Here is a 27,287-nt window from a genome sequence, read left to right on the forward strand (position 1 = left end):
GGCTAGGGAGACTTTGAGAATCCCCTTATTACCAAGATTCGGTACTATTGTTCCCATATGTTTTCTTGAAGCCTTCCTGACAAGATTGAAAATTGTCTAAATTAAGATAGGCAATACTCCGTATTCTGGACATAATTATTTGTGCTGGTGCATCTAGGGAAATAATCCTCCAATGGGCTAGTACCTTCCTATAACCTATAAGACTGTACGAGTATGTCTGTCTGTTCATAATTCATAATGATCCTCTCATAAATAATCACAAGCTATAACTACATAAATAATACACATGCATGGACGTTATTATTTTACATACAACATCAGAATTGATTCTAATCTCGAATAGATAGATCAGTACGAAATCACGTAGGTTTTGTGATCAATTATTGATTTTATACATGGAAATCAATAATAATGTGGAAAAAATCAATAATCAGTACGAAATCACGTAGGTTTTGTGATCAATTATTGATTTTATACATGGAAATCAATAATAATGTGGAAAAAATCAATAATGACCGATAATGTTGAATCTTGATATAATATTCTCAATGAAAGTGAACGTGGGATGTCTACTTGTTGGGTGTAATGGTGAATATTGGAAATATTCTGTAGAGGAAACTTGACTTTTCTATAGATTCTGTGTCCTTCCAATGAAAACTTTTCTATGCAGGTTTGTTGTGTCTGCTCAGAGGGTTGGAGCTTGTTGGAACTGCTCAAAATTGGTGGAGATGACAGATTGCCTGATTGTCATCAGAGAGAATACACATACTCTGCAACTCTGGTATGTAAAATGCAGTCTACGCTCGGATGAGAATGAAAAGTCCTTCTTACTAATATCAAATAACAAACAGATATTCATCAGAGAGAAGACATTGTTTACTCTGCAACTCTGGTATGTAAAATGCAGTCTACGCTCGGATGAGAATGAAAAGTCCTTCTTACTAATATCAAATAACAAACAGATACATACCTACATAAGGAGCACAAACAACAAAACATTACATTTTACTTCAGTACTTATTACTACTTCTTCAGTTCAGACTGTCTTTTTTCCCTGAACCACGTTTCTTTTTTCAAGTCCGGTACGGTATGGCTTCTAATTATCTCCCCCAGTTCGGACCCTAACGTCCTGTTTCTAAGGAACTTCCATCTTTGAAAGAAGACCTCTATGTTTCCAACATTCACGGAAACAACCTATAAGACCGCGGTACTGCTGGGCACCTCTATCGCGGTATTTCTTAAAGTCGGCGCTCTCCTCCTTTCTTTTCATCTTTCTTTCTCGAGAGAGTGTACTATTACATAAGGAGCACAAACAACAAAACATTACATTTTACTTCAGTACTTATTATTACTTCTTCAGTTCAGATTGTCTTTTTTCCCTGAATCACGTTTCTTTTTTCAAGTCCGGTACGGTATGGCTTCTAATTATCTCCTCCAGTTCGGACCCTAACGTCCTGTTTCTAAGGAACTTCCATCTTTGAAAGAAGACCTCTACGTTTCCAACATTCACGGAAACAATCTATATGACCGCGGTACTGCTGGGCACCTCTATCGCGGTATTTCTTAAAGTCGGCGCTCTCCTCCTTTCTTTTCATCTTTCTTTCTCGAGAGAGAGGAGGATACGTGGTGTGTTGTGCTGTGAATATTTTATAATACTAATTAATTGAACTTAAGTACCAGACCTGGGTAACCTCCTATACCAAAGATGAGACCAAATTACTTGATTATCGTATCTCTAGCACAACAGGATTTAATGCCTGCCTTTTCCGAAAATTGTTAAGAAAATAGTCGAGTTCTTCTGTTCTACATAGATAAGGCAAATTTTTAGTTTGCTATGAAATTTGTCCACACACCGAGCACAGTTCAAACGAAGAGTTCCTAGCTAGAACACGAGAAGGAAGGAACATGAGTAACTTCTCAACGTCAATAATTTTATTGGCACAATTTTTTAAGGAAGAACATAAAAATCCTTTTTAAATTCCAAGTGGAGCCTTGCCATTTAATCTTGACTTTCGTGACCCAGATAAAAATGTCCTGAAAAGAAAAGATTCTCTGAAGCTCTGGGTTCAATTCCCGCCAATGTCATATTCATTTCTTCAAAAGGTCATAGGTTTGAGGCCATAGAAAAGAATAAATCAAGGATGAATCGATTGCTTGTTTTTGCCCATAAAGGACACTTCAATGGAAGCCAACTTCATGACCATTAGACCAGAAAAGACCTCTGGCTATAAAATGTGTTAGAGAAGGTGTTAAGCGTGCTCAGAATGTTTTTTCCTCCTCTTACAATAATTCAGAATAAATTTATTGCAAATCATGCAGTGGTAGTGGCTATCCATTAGGTAATTCATTTAATTCTAATGTATCAGTTAGTAGTTAAAGGTACCTACAATAATAGAGACAGTAGTTATTAAAATACAATGATCTCATTAGATTTAGAATTAGAACCTCTTTAGATAGGAAGAATTATAGGACAAGATTTTAAAATTTTCGAATAAGTATTGAATTTGATTTCTATTTTCTATCCTTAATCCTTGCAGGGCAATTTTGGACTCCCAGCTCTTTTAAATCCTCAGCTACGGGACTGATCTTTTTCTTCCTATTGTAATAAAATTACAAGCGATCATGCTCGCCTATTACATGCAACAATCAAATCATAAAATTGTTATTCGAAATTATGATCATTTTATTTTAATTAAACAAAAGTATCAATTCATAAATCAAGGGCGTAGGATTTGATTATAAAACAATAATGATATTCGTCTTAACCCTGACGTGGGCAGCTCAAACAAGACTGGCGATTTGACTTTACCTTTTACTCGTATCTTGATCTTATTTCTCGCCTTTGAACACTCTTGAGAAGCCCTCAGACTGACTCAGACATATATGTAACTCGGGTTAAAGATGTCCAAGGATTTCGTATATATATATAAAAAAAAATCCCCCATGTGGGCGTTTTGTGTTGTTCAAGCAAGCCCAAATTAGGATCTCTTTTTGAGCTCTGACCAAAACCAAATGGTGCACTGGGTGTCTATGTAGAGAGAGGCGTAGGGGTAAGGAGTGGATACTTGTGCTTTACCCTAGGCTGCAAAAGAGGGTAGCTTTGTGTTGCATTTGGATCTTGTCGGGAATCTAGGCAAAGACTTGAGTTCCTAATGTTCCTATTGAAATAAGTCACAAAACCATAACGGACGAAAAAAGTGGGCAGATATTATTATCATCAGTTAAAAGTTTTAAAAGTGCCTAGAGTTCAAGAAGACCCTTATCTCATAATCATAGTCATAGACACTACAGCTATTAGGCAACTAGCATAGACAATCTGGCACCAGAGGGGGATCCCTTTTATGAGAGCTAAAGAATTAAATGATAAGAATCATAATGAACATACATAAAAAATACATCCTATCATAATGACCCAGATTCCCCAAGGAGCAAAGAAAACAAAAGCATAAATTTTGGTCCACAACCAAGAATACCCCAGGCATATTTTTTCTCAGTTGGTCTCTCTTTCATTAATTCATCGCATTGTTTTCTTATTTGAAGGATAATTTATCGTTCCATCTGTGAGGTATTGTCTCTTTTAGAACAAAAACCATTAATTAATGCCGTCAAATTTGGAACAAATTTCGGAGACAAAGCGATTCCAGAGAGGTATGAATCACTCATCACGGGTAGGACAAGTACTTTGCACAGGATACTAGAATAGATATTTATTGTTTCCAAATATCCTCACTTTATCTCGTTAAGGATATCAAAATATTTACACTGAAGATTTTTTTTTTTTCCTGTGTGAACTAAAGATTGGAAGATCAATTCCTGGAACTTTTGGAGACAATATGGACAACAGAGTCATCAGGTCTGGGAACTGAGAACCATCTGGTTTCCTGACTTATCATATCTCTCAAGGTGTGGTCAAGGCATTTTCCTGGTAAGCAGAATGTCGCAAGATTTTTAATTTTCCGAAACTTGATATCAATACTAAACTTGTCTTATTGTACCACTTTTAAGTCTAGAGTTTTGAGAATGCTGAATATACCATTTTAAAGTAGATACTCTTGGGTCTCTTAGTATATCTGTAGATGTAACTTGTTGTAGGGCACACATTATAGTTATATGGGACATCTCCAAGAAATTCTTCCCCGCCATCATCCCAGACACGAGACTCTTCTTTGTTATGTCAGGGGGATTCTCTGAGCAACTTCTGGGTTGTAGGTCGAGTAAATTGATATCCCGTCACTTGTACGCTTCAATGGAGCCTTGACAAGTGAAGCTTCACATTTCTTGTAAGAGGTATTAGTCTTTCTACACTTTCCGCGTGAAAATTCACCAATGTTTTCTCAGGAACTAGCGGACCGTTTTCAAAATATTTGAATGTCCTACAATTCCTACATATATATATGTATACAATCCTGAAAATGCCAATAACAGGTCCTAAACATACGAAACTGACATGATGAGACGGCGGAAAAAGCCAAAATTTGAGCGCCGTATTTTCAAAGTTACCAAGGCATGTGAATAGACTCTAAATTGATACATAGTACAGTGTTTACAGTGGAAATTTGGTGGTTCAGTAGAGCACCAGACACATTCTGACAAAATTTATCCAAAATTACCCAAGATCCAAGAGCACCAGACAGATCGAAGAGTCTTTGGATATGCTGAAAAAAAGCACATACTCGTACAGCCAAAAAATGTCCGTTATGACATCATTCTAAATGGGGGAGCATCTTGTCATCTTGTGCTATAATTAAGTGCAATTAATATTATTAGTACAACAAAGATAGGCTGACACATGCCACACAACAAGATGTGCCATACTGTCTCTAATCCTTCTGTGTCATGGCATGTCTGCACCTCACACCGTGCCTCACTTACTCTGGTTCATAGGGTTACATCTAATGAAACTCGATGATCCAATTATCACTACCAGGGACTACCTTGTGATGGTTCTCTTCAATCATAATGGTGATAGTGGGAAACCGTACACTGCCTCGACAACATAGTTTCACCTCTTCACCTTGTCGATCGACCGTCGCGCGTCGACTATGTGTGGACACAGCTTTACACTTCCTGGTGTAATCTCTTCCTCTGACCTCATGATCTTCTCACGATTGGATCTCATTAAATTTATTTCAACGAATCTCTAATGCCTTCATCTTACCCTCCTCCTTCTTAGGTCTTCCCTGACTGATTTCGCAAGATTCATCATCCAGGCCTTCTCTGACTCAATTTGCAGGATTCATCAATCTTCTACACTTTCCGCGTGAAAATTCACCAATGTTTTCTCAGGAACTAGCGGACCGTTTTAAATATTTGAATATCCTACAATTCCTACATATATAATATATATATATGTATACAATCCTGAAAATGCCAATAACAGGTCCTAACATACAAAACTGACATGATGAGACGGCGGAAAAAGCCAAAATTTGAGCTCCGTATTTTTAAAGTTACCAAGGCATGTGAATAGACTCTAAATTGATACATAGTACAGTGTTTATAGTGGAAATTTGGTGGTTCAGTAGAGCACCAGACACATTCTGACAAAATTTATCCAAAATTACCCAAGATCCAAAAGCACCAGACAGATCGAAGAGTCTTTGGATACGCTGAAAAAAAGCACACACCCGTACAGCCAAAAAATGTCCGTTATGGCATCATTCTAAATGGGGGAGCATCTTGTCATCTTGTGCTATTATTAAGTGCAATTAATATTATTAGTACAACAAAGATACGCTGACACATGCCACACAACAAGATGTGCCATACTGTCTCTAATCCTTCTGTGTCATAGCATGTCTGCGCCACACACCATGCCTCACTTACTCTGGTTCATAAGGTTACATCTAATGAAACTCGATGATCCAATTATCACTACCAGGGACTACCTTGTGATGGTTCTTGGGCAGGTCAGTAAAATAAAGCTGGGTGGTCAGAATGGACAGTCCATTTTCTATACACAGACAAAAGTAAAATTTACATATATATATCTGTAGATAGCAGGTTCTTCTATTATCTATTAAAATGTTATTGAAAAAACTTCGTTTGGTAAAATGTCAATTGTCAATTGAAATTAGTGGAGATGATACTAGAACGAAACGTTTAGTAAAATATTGTTGTTGTTGTTGTTGTAGAGTAAAGAAAAGACATCTTTTTGTATCTGCCATACACCGGGGTGATGGTCTCTAGCCATGTTTAGCCATAGTAAAATATTCATTGAAATTGGTGGAGATGTCATCAGAACCAAAGTGTAAAATGCTGCTATGATCTCCGTCAGACATTTAAAAGGAGCTTATTATTTCGTTATAAATTATCAGAAATAATTTCATAATGATTCATTCCTTCTTTAGTGCATTTCGTGCTTTGTAGACGGAGTCAACAACATGTGCCGTACCCCAAAGAAATATGCTGAATGATTTCAGCAACAGTAAACTTGCAAAATATTTGCTAGAGAGGGAGACTTTGGATCCCCTCATTAACAAGATACCAGCTACGCCACTGAGGTAGACCCACTGGCCGGAGCGTCCTCCAGACGTACGCTGAGATCTCAGATCGAACCCAAATTAATTCCTGCATCCTTTTGTCTTTTAATATTCACATCGTTTTGAATTTTTGGATATAGGTATATACGTACGGTGATTATGGAAGACTGAGTAACGTTTCCATTCGCACTCCAAGTACTATCTCCACTGAAGATTTATCAAGTTATTTATTAAAATTTTAATAATACCTATTTATTATTCTTCAGTTTCCTTTTAGATTTCCAAGATTTATATAGGTATCATGTGACAATTTATGTTCCTGATATCCTGAATTTCGTCTCCAGTAATTTCCTCTAACCATCCCAAATATTTTTACATCATCGGTACTACTATATCTGTAGATAGCAGGTTCTTCTATTATCTAGTAAAATGTTATTGAAAAAACTTCGTTTGGTAAAATGTCAACTGTCAATTGAAATTAGTGGAGATGACACTAGAACGAAACGTTTAGTAAAATATTGTTGTTGTTGTTGTTGCTGTAGCGGCTTTAGCTTTCGCCAAATGGTGTTGGCAGAGTAAAGAAAAGACATCTTTTTGTATCTGCCATACACCGGGGTGATGGTCTCTAGCCATGTTTAGCCATAGTAAAATATTCATTGAAATTGGTGGAGATGTCGTCAGAACCAAAGTGTAAAATGTTGCTATGATCTCCGTCAGACATTTAAAAGGAGCTTATTATTTCGTTATAAATTATCAGAAATAATTTCATAATGATTCATTCTTTCTTGAAAACCTATTCGTATTCTTGTACTTGACGTGTATAGTGACTGACACAGTAATTTTGGTACTTTAGACTTTTAGACGATAGATCAAAGTAAACAAAGGTCAACCTTGGGCAACTTTAAACCCTCCAGAATTTCCTCTATGTACGATCCTGAGTCCTGACCTAACCCATCTTTGTTGATCTCTTCTTCATCTATCCAGACTCCAACACATCAGATCACCCATCTCCGATCGTTAGCTCAACTCCTACTTACTTTCCTGCTCGATACTCCTCTCTCAATAAAAAATTTAGTGTACACTACTTGGTATTCAATTTATTTAAATTTATCGTTCGAATTTATCACAAAATATCCTGTCTCAGGATACGACCACAGTAACCTTCGAACCCACGTCTCTTGGACTGGGCGGAGGAGGATAGAGTGACTGTAAGAACCCACTCAATGTCAAGTCCAATATAGGAATTTTTACTTGAAAAAAAAAAAAAAAAAACTCTCCTATATAAGTCTTACTACTCTTACTCAAGGGTGGATATTTTAATGGATGACTGGATGTCGTTATGATCATCTCATCGCATATCATAGAATAGGTACAGCCCAAGCTTTCACCGTATTTCTTGGTAACTCAATAAAATGTGATCTCAAATTCCAGTAGTCAAGAACCAAGTAGAAAAATACTATCTCAAAATACCAAATTGTTTGACCACAAACACATGTCGAGCATTGTTATAGTTATAGGCCTAGCATTAAGCGCTTAATCTTAAATTGAGAAAATATGCTCCAAATATTATAGTGGCTGGAGAGATTATTCGAAAGAATCTAAGGCTATAAGGCTAATCTTGGATTTAATCTCAGTTGTAATAATATGTTTTGTTTATGAGAAAAAAACCTCAGTCCTAAATTACTTGTTAAGTATGTGTGTTGGACTTGAGTTCGATTAATGTGATCTGTGGTTTGGCTTCTGAATTGTTCAATAATTATAGCATCTGACAATACAGGTAGCTGTTAACCCATACCTGACCAGAGAACTTCATAATTACGAAATAAAGAACAGAAGTGCACTAGGATTATTAGTTTAAACTTACAATTTGAATCTTACCCAAAGCTGAGGTCAGATTTCGCAAATCGCTAGGACTAGGACCTCGTACAGGGCCAAAGTATACCAATATTGGCTTGCCTGAAGTTTCAGCAATTTTATAGGTAGGTACAATGTTAATTAGGTAATTAGTTACTTTCAGAAGTTTCAATGTAGACAGTAGACATAGACAGTGCAACATAAACACTCAAGAAATATTGGACGTACCTGCCTACCATATGTACATTTTGTCTCAGCGTAGCCCCGGAAATTTGGGTAGCATCAGTCAATAATCTCTCGCAGGTATTATGAAACCAACCAACCTGAGGTAGGCAGTCCGTCACAAATCAGCTAATTTCAAGAGGGGATCCTTTGAATGACCACTCTGCAATGATCCATAATCCATAACCTGTAGATTATCCACATTAGGCCGGTATAGACATCAACATAATTGAGGGCAAAAATGATTTCAATCTGTGGTCAACGCCAGGATCCCAGGGGAACCTCTAGCTTGTGGTCATCCCTCACACCGGAAACCTGAACCAGATTTACAGCCAGACGAGATTTGTGTTCTGTTTGGGACGATATAAAAAATTGATTAAACCACAGACTAAACCTTTTAACTGATGCAGCAAGAAAATCCTTTGAATGACCACTCTGCAATGATCCATAATCCATAACCTGTAGATTATTCACATTAGGCCGGTATAGACATCAACATAATTGAGGGCAAAAATGATTTCAATCTGTGGTCAACGCCAGGATCCCAGAGGAACCTCTAGCTTGTGGTCATCCCTCACACCGGAAACCTGAACCAGATTCACAGCCAGACGAGATTTGTGTTCTGTTTGGGACGATATAAAAAATTGATTAAACCACAGACTAAACCTTTTAACTGATGCAGCAAGAACCCTTTCATAATGAAGACTAATATTAATGCACTTTGTGTGTATCTTGTAGCTGTGTTCAGTGCAGGAGATGCAACAGTGTTGAAGAGATTGACTCGTTGAGGGATAAAATAGTAAAATACCTGATTCAGAAAATTACCTTAGAACTTTGTCGATTTTTAATGGTATGGAATTTTCTTTTTAGATGAGATTCTTTCTATTGTTCCACAATTCCCAAGGGCCTAATTAACACGAATAGTAACAAGGATATTTTTCTAAGCATTTTACGAAAACGAGAGTTCAAAACAAGTCAGAATAAAACAGGTATCGTTGAGGGATAAAATAGTAAAATACATGATTCAGAAAATTACCTTAAAACTTTGTCGATTTTTAACGGTTTGGAATTTTCTTTTGGATGAGATTCTTTCAATATTGTTCCACAATTCCCAAAGGCCTAATTAACACGAATAGTAACAAGGATATTTTTCTAAGCATTTTACGAAAACGAGAGTTCAAAACAAGTCAGAATAAAACAGGTAGGTAAGTAGGTACCAAAGTAAATAAGTGTCAGTAGATAATATTTATTTACTACCAATTTCATACTCCGTCACTGGCATCAAGTGCAACTTGATGTTGTGTTATGATGTCTTCCATATACTTTTGATTCTACCAAAGTAAATAAGTGTCAGTAGATATTATTTATTTACTACCAATTTCATACTCCGTCACTGGCATCAAGTGCAACTTGATGTTGTGTTATGATGTCTTCCATATACTTTTGATTCCTTTCTTGCTTTGGTTCAGACTCAGGTCTTGTAATATTTTTCTTAATGGTTTCTGTTGTTGACAATCTTCATTATAGCCATGGAAAAGAGAAAATTCAAAAATTTGCCTAAAAAAATTATGTAGGTATTCAATCGAACAGGTTAAAATATTAAATTAACCATTTAGGTTTTCGTAATCTTTTTCGAAAATCTTTACATAAAAAAAATAAACCCCCGGGCTTTAATCAGTAATCACGCGATTTCGTGTATACCTAATCTGCGGACTACTATATGGGTAATAATTATGTAGTTTATTTGATTCTATTTCGAGATTTGGTTCATTTTTTTCTGGTTCTATCCCTGATTTCTTTTGCCTATTTTGTATAAGTAGGAAATAATGGTTTTTAACAATAATTTACAGAAAAATTAAAAAAGAGAAATTGGAAAGGCGAGGGGGTCTGGTGATTTTACTATTATTTTTTAGTTTTTGTAGGTATCTGGTTAGAGTAGAATCCAGACCATTGGATCTCTGATAAGATCCCGAGCACATGTATACGAGGGAAAAAGGAAAAAATCGCAGAGAAGGGGATAAAATAGTAGGGCTATATATTTCATAACTTTTTATACGTATGTAGGTACCTTTAATGCCCGCTTTCATGCTCAGATGGCCTGACAGACGCTAGAAGGTCTGGGTGTGAGTGGCGGGCATTAGTTTCAGCGTCTTTTTGACATCCGAGGAACATGGACCCTAAAAAATTACTTAGGTACTTTTGGAAGGATTTAAGTACATTCCTTCTTTATACCCTCCTCTATACAGCAAAAAGTTTTTGAAAAGATAGTTATAATAGGTACCTGGTTTCGTGTTGAGCACAGTCATATTAGTGTCTCTACTCTCAAGTACCACCATCATCCCTTCCGTGATATTATCAATGATAATAACAACCAAGTATTCTACTCAAATGAGCCATTTGGACAGCAAAGTCTCTGAATAATGGGTATCATAATATCCCAGCCACCACTAATACATGGTTCAATCTAGCCTCAGATTGTCGAAAAATATGATGGGTGATGGGTTTAATTTATATTTAATAGCTACCTAATATTTTCTCTCTAAAAAAAAAAAGGTTCCTTCTGGCGTTTTTTGATACGAAAAAGGATTTTAGGGCAAATTTAATTAAACATAGACGATATTAAATTTCATGTGCTGTTTCGTAGGAGATAAGGCAGTGTCGTGGGGAACTCTATTCCCTGTTAGGCAAATCACTGAAAACAGAGGAGTGTAAAGGAGAAGGTTCCTCCAGGCGTTTTTTGATACGAAAAAGGATTTAAGGGCAAATTTAATTAAACATAGACGATATTAAATTTCATGTTGCTGTTTCGTAGGAGATAAGGCAGTGTCGTGGGGAACTCTATTCCCTGTTAGGCAAATCACTGAAAACAGAGGAGTGTAAAGGAGAAAACATTAGCATTAGAGAGGGAACGACCATCAATACAATTTGTGATCTTTCAATTATAATGGTGATAGTGGGAAACCGTACACTGCCTCGACAACATAGATTCACCTCTTCACCTTGTCGATCGACCGTCGCGCGTCGACTATGTGTGGACACAGCTTTACACTTCCTGGTGTAATCTCTTCCTCTGACCTCATGATCTTCTCACGATTGGATCTCATTAAATTTATTTCAACGAATCTCTAATGCCTTCATCTTACCCTCCTCCTTCTTAGGTCTTCCCTGACTGATTTCGCAAGATTCATCATCCAGGCCTTCTCTGACTCAATTTGCAGGATTCATCAATTCATCATCCACATCTCGAATACTCTACTGGTGAATCCGCCTCTGATGGGCAAGTCCCAGATGAGTCTTCCTACCCACGGGATCTACCCACTACCCCGTGTATAGCTTATTTATTTACCTACCTACTCGCCAATATTAAATTGCCTCTGGAGGCGATGGCAATCTGTAGAAAATTTAACACGCAGGAATGGAACTGAATCTTTGTGAAGAAACTTTTCTGAGCAGTTTCTGATAACATGTACCAGGTTCATAAATTCATTTTCAATTATAATGGTGATAGTGGGAAACCGTACACTGCCTCGACAACATAGATTCACCTCTTCACCTTGTCGATCGACCGTCGCGCGTCGACTATGTGTGGACACAGCTTTACACTTCCTGGTGTAATCTCTTCCTCTGACCTCATGATCTTCCCACGATTGGATCTCATTAAATTTATTTCAACGAATCTCTAATTCCTTCATCTCACCCTCCTCCTTCTTAGGTCTTCCCTGACTGATTTCGCAAGATTCATCATCCAGGCCTTCTCTGACTCAATTTGCAGGATTCATCAATTCATCATCCACATCTCGAATACTCCACTGGTGAATCCGCCTCTGATGGGCAAGTCCCAGATGAGTCTTCCTACCCACGGTATCTACCCACTACCCCGTGTATAGCTTATTTATTTACCTACCTACTCGCCAATATTAAATTGCCTCTGGAGGCGATGGCAATCTGTAGTCTACTGAACTAGTCATTTCGCACTTTTCATTTCGTTCAACGTAATTTATTGTTCTTTAATGTTCTCCATAATTGCAGTTTTTAGTTTGTTGTTGTTTGGATTGTGTGTCTTGTCTTGTTGGTAACAGTGTGGAGGTTTACCTTTCGAACTCCACATTTAGGTATAGGGCTAGAAGTTTCAAACATTTTGTTTTGTGGTTCGAGACTATGTTTAACAGGAGCTCTCTATGACGAAAATCAATAGGTAGTCAAAGAAGAAAAGATGTCGTTCAAAACACCAAATTTGCTGTTCAAATGAAAAAAAAAAAGCTCACTATAGACCATCTTTAGAAAAAGGTGCACATAATCGCGTGTGGTGTGAATGGTTTTGATCATCATGTGAATGCGTTCACTCAAGTACCCACAATACCGTATCAGTTAGCAGTTAAAGGTACCTACAATAGTAGAGACAGTCATTAAAATACAATGATCTCTTTAGATTTAGAATTAGAACCTCTTTAGATAGAAGAATTATAGAACAAGATTTTAAAAATTTCGAATACGTATTGAATTTGATTTCTATTTTCTATCCTTAATCCTTCCAGGGCAATTTTGGACTCCCAGCTCTTTTAAATCCTCAGCTACGGGACTGATCTTTTTCTTTCTATTGTAATAAAATTACAAGCGATCATGCTCGCCTATTACATGCAACAATCAAATCATAAAATTGTTATTCAAAATTATGATCATTTTATTTTAATTAAACGAAAGTATCAATTCATAAATCAAGGGCGTAGGATTTGATTATAAAACAATAACGATATTCGTCTTAACCCTGACGTGGGCAGCTCAAACAAGACTGGCGATTTGACTTTACCTTTTACTCGTATCTTGATCTTATTTCTCGCCTTTGAACACTCTTGAGAAGCCCTCAGACTGACTCAGACATATATGTAACTCGGGTTAAAGATGTCCAAGGATTTCGTATATATATATAAAAAAAAATCCCCCATGTGGGCGTTTTGTGTTGTTCAAGCAAGCCCAAATTAGGATCTCTTTTTGAGCTCTGACCAAAACCAAGTGGTGCACTGGGTGTCTATGTAGAGAGAGGCGTAGGGGTAAGGAGTGGATACTTGTGCTTTACCCTAGGCTGCAAAAGAGGGTAGCTTTGTGTTGCATTTGGATCTTGTCGGGAATCTAGGCAAAGACTTGAGTTCCTAATGTTCCTATTGAAATAAGTCATGATAGAAAAGTCGTATTTTTCCAGTGTTGGATATTTAGCCTAGCACTTAACCTTTTAGATTTAACCAACATTTTCAAAGTTTTTTTGTATTGCCTTTGAAGCTTTTCACACTTAATCAACACCCAGATCAGTCTTCAGTTCAGCAATTTTTCATTGTGAGAAAAGAGTTGTGCAGCAATCAGCATCTGGTTTTAATAAAAAAAAGTGCAGCACTCTGTTGAGAGATTATTTTGAAAATCTTCAAGCCAGCCTTGTGGTACTTCTACTCGTTTTCTGAGCACAGGTGCATCTGAGTCATAACTTATCTGGTACCAGTTGATGTTTGTAATAGTGGGAGGGTACTCAGCACAACGCTCGTTAATTTACTGATGCTAGCAAACATATTGGTGAGAGGAAGCAGGTGTTTTTGAAATGTTGTGAATAAAATGTTTGGACAAAAAAGAAAAGCCGTCGGATTTCGATTTTCCTCAACAATATTGGAGCTAATGGCAGATACATACCTACTTATGGATTTTAGATTTAGACCTAGGTATTACTTTAAAAGTTTAAAACCATTGTTCAAACTTGATGTAAAGCTGACGCAAAAATATCATTTGTGTTTATTTTAAGAACCAAATAGGTAAGTCTTACCACCGGAGGAAACCTCCTCAGTCCACTTGTCACCTGAAGAATACCTCGGGACACATAAAAAAAGAGTGTAATGTCAAAAATGGTAAGAAGTGAAATACTGGATAACTGGAAGACAGAAGGAGAGTTTGTGGCTTAAGGCAATGAAAGGAGTCAGAAGGTAGGAAGATATGTAAAAGCTTAACCCCATCCCTTGGGGCATCTGCCCCTACACCTAATCCTGAGAGTGGGCTTTTTGTGTGAAAGTAGGAAGAGAATGAAGCTCAAAGCCAAAATTCCCCCACCCAAAGAGTTCCTACTATGAAATAAACAGGATAAAGTAGAAAATTGTAGGAAATATGTACTGTACTAAATATTTATTTCAAGAAATATGGAGAAAGATAGTTTGGACGATGATGTAGGAAACTAGTTTGAATGTAATGGTAGATGACCTGAAATATTACCTCCACTATGACTGTTTCACCCTCGAGCTTTTAGGGTTAAATGTCAACTCGATATCCTCCACATATTAAGACGGTCGTTCCTTCATGACTTGTAAGTTGAAAACTGATGGCAACAGAATAGCCACATTGGAAAAAAGTTGTTCGAAACAAAGAACGAATACAAAACATCGCACAATACATTCAGCAAATGAAAGGTCCGAAGAGGCCGGTCTATAGAGGTACGTCTACGTACAGCTCTACATCTCTACACTTCACTACTCGACTTACACCTCGTAAAACCTTTCGAGTTATTACAGAGATTAGCCAGTTCCATACGAACACGAATATAGATATGGAAACTGGAAGCACAGATGTTAAACAAAGATCTACAACTGCAAGTCGCTCTGTAACACGACAGCACAACATGTTTAAGTCAGAAACAGATATGGAAGAAATATAATAATTGGATTTCAACTCAGAGTTAGATTATGAATTTTTATAAAATTGCATTTTCACTTAATGAAGGAGAGACGAGGAAAAAAATCTGACGTGGAAGCAATTGCACAATTTAACACGCAGGAATGGAACTGAATCTTTGTGAAGAAACTTTTCTGAGCAGTTTCTGATAACATGTACCAGGTTCATAAATTCATAAAAAAGTCTTACTATACTCTTACTCAAGGGTGGATATTTTAATGGATGACTGGATGTCGTTATGATCATCTCATCATTCTCATCGCATATCTTAGAATAGGTACAGCCCAGGCTTTCACCGTATTTCTTGGTAGCTCAATAAAATGTGATCCCAAATTCCAGTAGCCAAGAACCAAGGAGAAAAATACTATCTCAAAATATCAAATTGTTTGACCACAAACACATGTCGAGCATTGTTATAGTTATAGGCCTAGCATTAAGCGCTAGATTTAATCTTTAATTGAGAAAATATGCTTCAAATATTATAGTGGCTGGAGAGATTATTCGAAAGAATCTAAGGCTATAAGGCTAATCTTGGATTTAATCTCAGTTGTAATAATATGTGCAACTAGCATAGACAATCTGGCACCAGAGGGGGATCCCTTTTATGAGAGCTAAAGAATTAAACGATAAGAATCATAATGAACATAAAAAATACATCCTATCATAATGACCCAGATTCCCCAAGGAGCAAAGAAAACAAAAGCATAAATTTTGGTCCACAACCAAGAATCCTCAGTCCTAAATTACTTATTAAGTATGTGTGTTGGACTTGAGTTCGATTAATGTGATCTGTGGTTTGGCTTCTGAATTGTTCAATATAATTATAGTATCTGACAATACAGGTAGCTGTTAACCCATACCTGACCAGAGAACTTCATAATTACGAAATAAAGAACTGAAGTGCACTAGGATTATTAGTTTAAACTTACAATTTGAATCTTACACAAAGCTGAGGTCAGATTTCGCAAATCGCTAGGACTAGGACCTCGTACAGGGCCAAAGTATACCAATATTGGCAGGTATTTTGACTAGGCAGGCACTAAGTAACACAGGTGATTTTTCGAATTTGAGAGAAAATTCAAAAATTTGCCTAAAAAATTTATGTAGGTATTCAGTTGAACAGGTTAAAATATTAAATTAACCATTTAGGTTTTTGTAATCTTTTTCGAAAATCTTTACATAAAAAAATAAACCCCCGGGCTTTAATCAGTAATCACGCGATTTCGTGTATACCTAATCTGCGGACTACTATATGGGTAATAATTATGTAGTTTATTTGATTCTATTTCGAGATTTGGTTCATTTTTTTCTGGTTCTATCCCTGATTTCTTTTGCCTATTTTGTATAAGTAGGAAATAATGGTTTTTAACAATAATTTACAGAAAAATTAAAAAAGAGAAATTGGAAAGGCGAGGGGGTCTGGTGATTTTACTATTATTTTTTAGTTTTTGTAGGTATCTGGTTAGAGTAGAATCCAGACCATTGGATCTCTGATAAGATCCCGAGCACATGTATACGAGGGAAAAAGGAAAAAATCGCAGAGAAGGGGATAAAATAGTAGGGCTATATATTTCATAACTTTTTATACGTATGTAGGTACCTTTAATGCCCGCTTTCATGCTCAGATGGCCTGACAGACGCTAGAAGGTCTGGGTGTGAGTGGCGGGCATTAGTTTCAGCGTCTTTTTGACATCCGAGGAACATGGACCCTAAAAAATTACTTAGGTACTTTTGGAAGGATGGTAGGAAATAATGGTTTTTAACAATAATTTACAGAAAAATTAAAAAAGAGAAATTGGAAAGGCGGGGTCTGGCGATTTTACTATTATTTTTTAGTTTTTGTAGGTATCTGGTTAGAGTAGAATCAAGACCGTTGGATCTCTGATAAGATCCCGAGCACATGTATACGAGGGAAGAAGGAATGAATCGCAGAGAAGGGGATAAAATAGTAGGGCTGTATATTTCATAACTTTTTATACGTATGTAGTTACCTTTAATGCCCGCTTTCATGCTCAGATGGCCTGACAGACGCTAGAAGGTCTGAGTGTGAGTGGCGGGCATTAGTTTCAGCGTCTTTTTGACATCCGAGGAACATGGACCCTAAAAAATTACTTAGGTACTTTTGGAAGGATTTAAGTACATTCCTTCTTTATACCCTTCTTTATACAGTAAAAAGTTTTTGAAAAGATATAGGTAATAGGTACCTGGTTTTCGTGTCAGTGTTGAGCACAGTTATATTAGTGTCTGAACTCTTAACTACCACCATCAGCCCTTCCGTGATAATATCAATGATAATAACAACCAAGTATTCTACTCAAATGGGCCATTTGGACAGCAAAGTCTCTGAATAATGGGTATCATAATATCCCAGCCACCACTAATACATGGTTCAATCTAGCCTCAGATTGTCGGCCATGGAACCGGTTGTCTGCTAGCAGAAAATGATCTAGTTTCTCTACTTCAAACAGATAATGGACACTCGGAAAGGATCCGATGATAATTATGAGTCCGTCTTGAAAGGTCATTTTATTAAGTGCGTAGATTTTCTTTAAGATACCTACTTTCCCTTCAAGTTCAGAGAGACCCATCTAAAGTTCGAGCTTGTAAAGGAAACAATACATATGTATACAGATTCTTCATCCAAACTCCCATCCTAAAAGAATTGGATAGTACATACTGAAATAAGAACAGTAATAGGAATATCTCGTATACGAGTTAAGGTGAGTAGCTAATTTATGAGATACGAAACAAGAAAAAGCTTAAAAGACAAAGAAAAACAGAAGCTATTTTGGTTCGAATTTCCCACGTGCCCTTACATATTTTACCATTATTACAAGACATTAACATCACATTGTAGTAATTAGCATGATTTTAATGTTAATTCATTCACTATCGAGCCTGTTTTTATGCAGGACAAATTAATTCACCCTTAGTATTCATAGTGAAAGTAATTATTTCAATAGGATATAATATTTGCTTATGTTCTTACTTTCTATTTCGTCATTTGAATCACAGGTACTTGCATTAATTTTTCAGTTATGGAGTATTGTTTCAGGGCCAGATTTAGATAAACTTAAATATTTTCCATCCGCAGAATAATACTGAACTTTCAGGAATTCTCAAAGGTCTCAAGAGATCCTTCATTGAAATTACTTTTGCTTTGTGAGTAGTTGCCAAGACCACGTCAAGATAACCAAGGGATTCTTTTCCTACCCTTTTGGATGTCCTTAAGTGTTCTCCTGGTTTTATGATTGTGGTCTTTCGTTTTTCCTTTGCACCGTGCCTGTCAAAAGCAATAATATGTACGCTCCCTATAGAAATTAAAAATAATAATTATAATCAAACCACTCCAGAGCACACAATAGGCGCGCTGCGATCAAAAAGCCACCAGTCTACCCGAAGAAAATCTCAACAATCGTCAAAACTCAATAACAAAGCTGTCTGCAAGCCCAGAAGCTACAGACTAGATTGATATTCTCGAGAAGGAATATGATAGTTCTAATGTAATTATAGGTAAAGAGAGGAGAGCTTCTGAATATATTATAGCACGGAGCGCAACACAGTAGTCAGAAGTCATCTCTTACACAATACACCTAATGATGATAATCATCAAAACCCCAACACTATCAAATCTTAGCGCGCTACTTGAATTACCTCGAGATAAACATGGAGAAGAGGTTTTTTTGGGGCTTATAATGGCTTTTATAAGGTCTAGAGGAGATAGTGGATTCCTATCCAGTCTAAATTTGTTCTTAACATTTAAACTTCCAACATTTAAATAGGAGAATGTGAGTTTGGGCTGCTGGAGAAAGATGTGAAAGTATACAGGGTTCGTTTTACAGGAAAAGGCATGGACTCACTAGATTGGGCCATTTTTGAGATGTTTGTGCAAGAATCCCTCTACGCGATAAGTTTCAGGGATCTTAAAATGGAGCTTTTTTCCTCGGAACAATTAGGCACTACCTTACACAAAACTAACAACTTTCAAACCTATGTCTGCAGGAACTTCAAACTACTAAATCTCTTTTATAAGGTCTAGAGTCTAGAGGAGATAGTGGATTCCTATCCAGTCTAAATTTGTTCTTAACATTTAAACTTCCAACATTTAAATAGGAGAATGTGAGTTTGGGCTGCTGGAGAAAGATGTGAAAGTATACAGGGTTCGTTTTACAGGAAAAGGCATGGACTCACTAGATTGGGCCATTTTTGAGATGTTTGTGCAAGAATCCCTCTACCCGATAAGTTTCAGGGATCTTAAAATGGACCTTTTTTCCTCGGAACAATTAGGCACTACCTTACACAAAACTAACAACTTTCAAACCTATGTCTGCAGGAACTTCAAACTACTAAATCAGACCATCCGTTTAGGGATGGCAATCCGCACTTTTTTCAATCTGGCGAGATTGAGTGCGAGATTCAGCCCAATCTCGCGAGATGAATACTAAAATTTAATTTCGTATATTAGCCCATCTACTAATGATCCGTTCAACATTTCATAACTTTTTCGGATGCATCAGCCGCCACTCGTGTTGGGATTATCATTTTTTATTATCACAATACGCGAGATTGAGTGCGAAATTCAGCCCAATCTCGCGAGATGAATACTAAAATTTAATTTCGTATATTAGCCCATCTAGGTACTAATGATCCGTTCAACATTTCATAACTTTTTCGGATGCATCAGCCGCCACTCGTGTTGGGATTATCATTTTTTATTATCACAATAATATTGAGAAGAGAGAGAGAGAGACGTTGTTGTTCTAACTTGTATGTGTGCATGTGTAGGATGAGGAGAGAGAGAGAGAGAGAAGACGAGAGAGGTAATTCAGGTAGCTACAAGTTGGTTAGAAGCCCGCGGGCTATGTGAGTAATATGGCGACTACCGGGCACTGACCTAGAGATTGAGGAGAGATGCTGTGGTTGTTGCCTCAGAGTAGACGAGAGAGGTAATTCAGGTAGCTACAAGTTGGTTGGAAGCCCGCGGGCTATGTGAGTAATATGGCGACTACCGGGCACTGACCTAGAGATTGAGGAGAGATGCTGTGGTTGTTGCCTCAGAGTAAATATACAGAAGAGACCTCCTCAGTCCACTTGTCACCTGAACAGTTCCTCGGGACTCATTTGATTTGAAAAGAAGAGAGTGCCGATGCCGTCGACTATGTGTGGACTGTGGACAAACCTTATAAGAACTATCCCATGGAAGACAGAACGAGAGTTTGTGGCTGGAGGCAAAGAAGGAAATCAGAAAGGTAGGTGGACTCTCCCACTCCCAAAGAGTTCCTATTATGAAACAAAGGACAAAAAAATTGTACGAAATATGTACTGTAGGAAATATTATGGAGAAAGACAGTTTGCACGATGACGTAGGAAGCTGGTTTGCACGTTATGGTAGGATGACCTGAAAGACTACCCTCCACTATGACTGTTTCGCCCTCAAGAGTTTTTAGGGTTAAATAATATCAACTCGATATCCTCGACATAGGTAGTACATATTAAGACGGTCGTTCCTTCATGACTCCTAGGTTGAAAACTGATGTCAACAGAATAGCCAAATTGATCCAAAAAGCTATACAAAGAACGATGCTTAACATTGCACAACACATTCAGCAAATGAAAGGTCCGAAGAGGCCAAGTCTATAGAGGTACGTCTACAGCTCTACATCTCTACACTTCACTACTCGACTTACACCTCGTAAAAACTTTCGAGTTATTACAGAGATTAGCCAGTTCCATACGAACACGAATAGATATGGAAACTGGAAGCACAGATGTTAAACAAAGATCTACAACTGCAAGTCGCTCTGTAACACGACAGCACAACATGTTTAAGTCAGAAACAGATATGGAAGAAATATAATAATTGGATTTCAACTCAGAGTTAGATTATGAATTTTTATAAAATTGCATTTTCACTTAATGAAGGAGAGACGAGGAAAAAAATCTGACGTGGAAGCAATTGCACAATTTAACACGCAGGAATGGAACTGAATCTTTGTGAAGAAACTTTTCTGAGCAGTTTCTGATAACATGTACCAGGTTCATAAATTCATCTTTAGAGTATTTTTTACCTAGTCACGCTTGCCTGAAGTTTCAGCAATTTTATAGGTAGGTACAATGTTAATTAGGTAATTAGTTACTTTCAGAAGTTTCAATGTAGACAGTAGACATAGACAGTGCAACATAAACACTCAAGAAATATTGGACGTACCTGCCTACCATATGTACATTTTATCTCAGCGTAGCCCCGGAAATTTGGGTAGCATCAGTCAATAATCTCTCGCAGGTATTATGAAACCAACCAACCTGAGGTAGGCAGTCCGTCACAAATCAGCTAATTTCAAGAGGGGATCCTTTGAATGACCACTCTGCAATGATCCATAATCCATAACCTGTAGATTATCCACATTAGGCCGGTATAGACATCAACATAATTGAGGGCAAAAATGATTTCAATCTGTGGTCAACGCCAGGATCCCAGAGGAACCTCTAGCTTGTGGTCATCCCTCACACCGGAAACCTGAACCAGATTCACAGCCAGACGAGATTTGTGTTCTGTTTGGGACGATATAAAAAATTGATTAAACCACAGACTAAACCTTTTAACTGATGCAGCAAGAACCCTTTCATAATGAAGACTAATATTAATGCACTTTGTGTGTATCTTGTAGCTGTGTTCAGTGCAGGAGATGCAACAGTGTTGAAGAGATTGACTCTCGTTGAGGGATAAAATAGTAAAATACATGATTCAGAAAATTACCTTAAAACTTTGTCGATTTTTAACGGTTTGGAATTTTCTTTTGGATGAGATTCTTTCAATATTGTTCCACAATTCCCAAAGGCCTAATTAACACGAATAGTAACAAGGATATTTTTCTAAGCATTTTACGAAAACGAGAGTTCAAAACAAGTCAGAATAAAACAGGTAGGTAAGTAGCTACCAAAGTAAATAAGTGTCAGTAGATATTATTTATTTACTACCAATTTCATACTCCGTCACTGGCATCAAGTGCAACTTGATGTTGTGTTATGATGTCTTCCATATACTTTTGATTCCTTTCTTGCTTTGGTTCAGACTCAGGTCTTGTAATATTTTTCTTAATGGTTTCTGTTGTTGACAATCTTCATTATAGCCATGGAACCGGTTGTCTGCTAGCAGCAAATGATCTAGTTTCTCTACTTCAAACAGATAATGGACACTCGGAAAGGAGCAGATGATAATTATGAGTCCGTCTTGAAAGGTCATTTTATTAAGTGCGTAGCTTTTCTTTCAGATACTTTCCCTTCAAGTTCAGAGAGACCCATCTAAAGTTCGAGCTTGTAAAGGAAACAATACATATGTATACAGATTCTTCATCCGAACTCCCATCCTAAAAGAATTGGATAGTACATACTGAAATAAGAACAGTAATAGGAACCCCCTACAACTACCTGAAAACGGCTACTTTCCCTGTCGCGTATAATATCTCTAGTAGCGCGGTCAAACTTACTTGACTTGGCGGGGCGGAGCGCTACCGCGCTCCTTAATATCTCGTATTCGAGTTAAGGTGAGTAGCTAATTTATGAGATACGAAACAAGAAAAAGCTTAAAAGACAAAGAAAAATAGAAGCTATTTTGGTTCGAATTTCCCACGTGCCCTTACATATTTTACCATTATTACAAGACATTAACATCAAATTGTAGTAATTAGCATGATTTTAATGTTAATTCATTCACTATTGAGCCTGTTTTTATGCAGGGCAAAATAATTCACCCTTAGTATTCATAGTGAAAGTAATTATTTCAATAGGATATAATATTTGCTTATGTTCTTACTTTCTATTTCGTCATTTGACTTGCCTGAAGTTTCAGCAATTTTATAGGTACAATGTTAATTGGGTAATTAGTTACTTTCAGAAGTTTCAATGTAGACAGTAGACATAGACAGTGCAACATAAACACTCAAGAAATATTGGACGTACCTGCTCCGATATTAGAGTTTTTTAACCGATTTTTTTTCCAAGTTTTTCAGTCCACGATATTTTTGTGGTGAGAAAATTTGCGCCCGTTTAGTTTGATGTGTTTTTATCTAGCTAAATATAAAATTGTATTATTTATCCAGTTTAAGGTTTTGAATTTCGATAGTACTTCGTTTCATATATTTCTTTATTGTGTTACTCACAAAGCACTTAGACAGAACCAAAACCATAACGGACGAAAAAAGTGGGCAGATATTATTATCATCAGTTAAAAGTTTTAAAAGTGCCTAGAGTTCAAGAAGACCCTTATCTCATAATCATAGTCATAGACACTACAGCTATTAGGCAACTAGCATAGACAATCTGGCACCAGAGGGGGATCCCTTTTATGAGAGCTAAAGAATTAAATGATAAGAATCATAATGAACATACATAAAAAATACATCCTATCATAATGACCCAGATTCCCCAAGGAGCAAAGAAAACAAAAGCATAAATTTTGGTCCACAACCAAGAATACCCCAGGCATATTTTTTCTCAGTTGGTCTCTCTTTCATTAATTCATCGCATTGTTTTCTTATTTGAAGGATAATTTATCGTTCCATCTGTGAGGTATTGTCTCTTTTAGAACAAAAACCATTAATTAATGCCGTCAAATTTGGAACAAATTTCGGAGACAAAGCGATTCCAGAGAGGTATGAATCACTCATCACGGGTAGGACAAGTACTTTGCACAGGATACTAGAATAGATATTTATTGTTTCCAAATATCCTCACTTTATCTCGTTAAGGATATCAAAATATTTACACTGAAGATTTTTTTTTTTTCCTGTGTGAACTAAAGATTGGAAGATCAATTCCTGGAACTTTTGGAGACAATATGGACAACAGAGTCATCAGGTCTGGGAACTGAGAACCATCTGGTTTCCTGACTTATCATATCTCTCAAGGTGTGGTCAAGGCATTTTCCTGGTAAGCAGAATGTCGCAAGATTTTTAATTTTCCGAAACTTGATATCAATACTTATTGTACCACTTTTATTAAATTCTCTATTGGGACCGACTACCTTTGATGCGGCTACTGTCGCAATTCATTGTTCCGAAATGTTTGACGAAAAAGGATCAACGGAGAAGGACCAAAAAAGGATCATGTTTGTGTCGATCCATAATGGCATAAGTTCTCTCTTGTTAGACTGAGTGTGGTCATGAAAAATGCTCAACTTAATCTTAATTGTCAATCGACATCGACTGAGACCGTAGACTGCCTCGACAAGATAGATTCACGTCGCCAATCGACGGCGTCGACTGTGTGTGGATACAGCTTTAAATCCATACCTATTTGATCCTATTCGATGCAAAACACGGTCTTATAAGGCAAGAATATAGGTGGTACCTACCTTCACATAATTATGTATTTAGGAGCAGTGATTGAACATTATTATAAGGATAGAACAGAGAAAATTATTTTCAATGGTCGCATCAAACATTATGAGAGGAGCATTAAATCTAGATCATGAGACAAGAAAGAGTCATTATAGTTATTATTGCTCTAGAGACAAGAGCATAGTATCATAACAGACATTTGCTCCAATGACCACCCTGCTAGCTGCTAGAAATGGAACTTGGATCATTATGGATTGAGAAGCAGGGCCGTGAACTTGGGGTAAACTTCTATAGGCTGTCCTATATGAGGTACACATCTCTTTGGGGGATTCCTGATTCTACATATAGTAATATCCATTGGTAGTGTTTAGCAGAGGACTCAGGTAAGTTAGTATCTGTGTTATATTGAAATGTTCATGTAGGTTTATGAGAGATTTTGTTCCAAAATAATCCAAAACCGGAATAAGCCCAAGAATCACCAGTACCTTTTTCAAATCAACATTGTCCGAGTCTTTTAGTAATAATTGGTAATTGGTCACTAAGAATTTTTATTAAATTCTCTATTGGGACCGACTACCTTTGATGCGGCTACTGTCGCAATTAATTGTTCCGAAATGTTTGACGAAAAAGGATCAACGGAGAAGGACCAAAAAAGGATCACGTTTGTGTCAATCCATAATGGCATAAGTTCTCTCTTGTTAGACTGAGTGTGGTCATGAATAATGCTCAACTTAATCCTAATTGTCAATCGACATCGACTGAGACCGTAGACTGCCTCGACAAGATAGATTCACGTCGCCAATTGACGGCGTCGACTGTGTGTGGATACAGCTTTAAATCCATACCTATTTGATCCTATTCGATGCAAAACACGGTCTTATAAGGCAAGAATATAGATGGTACCTTCACATAATTATGTATTTAGGAGCAGTGGTTGAAAATTGTTATAAGGATAGAACAGAGAAAATTATTTTCAATGGTCGCATCAAACATTATGATAGATGTGAGGAGCATTAAATCTAGAGCATGAGACAAGAAAGAGTCATTATAGTTATTATTGCTCTAGAGACAAGAGCATAATATCATAACAGACATTTGTTCCAATGACCACCCTGCTAGCTGCTAGAAATGGAACTTGGATCATTATGGATTGAGAAACAGGGCCGTGAACTTGGGGTAAACTTCTATAGGCTGTCCTATATGAGGTAGGTACACATCTCTTTAGGGGATTCCTGATTCTACATATAGTAATATCCATTGGTAGTGTTTAGCAGAGGACTCAAGTAAGTTAGTATCTGTGTTATATTGAAATGTTCATGTAGGTTTATGAGAGATTTTGTTCCAAAATAATCCAAATCCGGAATAAGCCCAAGAATCACCAGTACCTTTTTCAAATCAACATTGTCCGAGTCTTTTAGTAATAATTGGTAATTGGTCACTAAGAAAAACTTGTCTTATTGTACCACTTTTAAGTCTAGAGTTTTGAGAATGCTGAATCTACCATTTTAAAGTAGATACTCTTGGGTCTCTTAGTATATCTGTAGATGTAACTTGTTGTAGGGCACACATTATAGTTATATGGGACAGTACGTACGGTGATTATGGATGACTGAGTAACGTTTCCATTGGCACTCCAAGTACTATCTCCACTGAAGATTTATCAAGTTATTTATTTAAATTTTAATAATATCTATTTTTTATTCTTCAGTTTCCTTTTAGATTTCCAAGATTTATATAGGTATGATGTGACAATTTATGTTCCTGATATCCTGAATTTCGTCTCCAGTAATTTCCTCTAACCATCCCAAATATTTTTACATCATCGGTACTATTGTTCCCATATGTTTTCTTGAAGCCTTCCTGACAAGATTGAAAATTGTCTAAATTAAGATAGGCAATACTCCGTATTCTGGACATAATTATTTGTGCTGGTGCATCTAGGGAAATAATCCTCCAATGGGCTAGTACCTTCCTATAACCTATAAGACTGTACGAGTATGTCTGTCTGTTCATAATTCATAATGATCCTCTCATAAATAATCACAAGCTATAACTACATAAATAATACACATGCATGGACGTTATTATTTTACATACAACATCAGAATTGATTCTAATCTCGAATAGATCAGTACGAAATCACGTAGGTTTTGTGATCAATTATTGATTTTATACATGGAAATCAATAATAATGTGGAAAAAATCAATAATGACCGATAATGATTAAATGCTGTAGGGTCAGGACAGTCAGACCTTCCTGATGGTGTCAATTTTCATCCAAAGACTATGATAATATTTTCAAATGTACTCGTATAAGGGTAGGTATAAGCACTTCTGAAAATTTTACTCCTCTTGTGGGGAGTGAAATACCAAGCAAATATTCAAAATTAAAATCCATTTCTCATCAAAATCAAAGTGATAGAGAGGTCAAAACAAACTGAAAAAATTCACTCCTCTCACCAAAAGTTTTACAAAAATTTGACGTGGGTCTAACGACTAAAGAGCATTATGGACATGGCATAAAAGGATATTTAAAATGCCCAGTGGAGGAGGTACAAGTTAGGGAAATGACAAGAGAAGTTCGTTTCTGTTTTGAACAACTCAGAAAATGGTTGGCGATATTTTCTTCTACTTTCTCACTAATTGAATAATTTTCTTCTGCTGTTTTGTCATCCTCTTTTCATCTTCGTCC

The 27,287-nt window shown here is 36.8% G+C and overlaps 2 long non-coding RNA genes across 2 annotated transcripts in view; one reads left to right on the forward strand and one right to left on the reverse strand.

Moving 5' to 3' along the window:
• Window positions 1–27,287, forward strand: part of LOC113465923 — a 29,869-nt gene that overhangs the window by 1,819 nt on the left and 763 nt on the right. The window lies entirely within an intron of this gene.
• Window positions 1,690–15,032, reverse strand: LOC113465924. The gene is made up of 2 exons (XR_003390500.1): window positions 14,802–15,032; window positions 1,690–2,034 (listed from the first exon to the last, which is right to left on the reverse strand). It is a non-coding gene; the product is annotated as an uncharacterized LOC113465924 (long non-coding RNA).

This window comes from Diaphorina citri, unplaced genomic scaffold (assembly GCF_000475195.1).
Source record: "Diaphorina citri unplaced genomic scaffold, Diaci psyllid genome assembly version 1.1 scaffold182, whole genome shotgun sequence".
NCBI lineage: Eukaryota > Metazoa > Arthropoda > Insecta > Hemiptera > Psyllidae > Diaphorina > Diaphorina citri.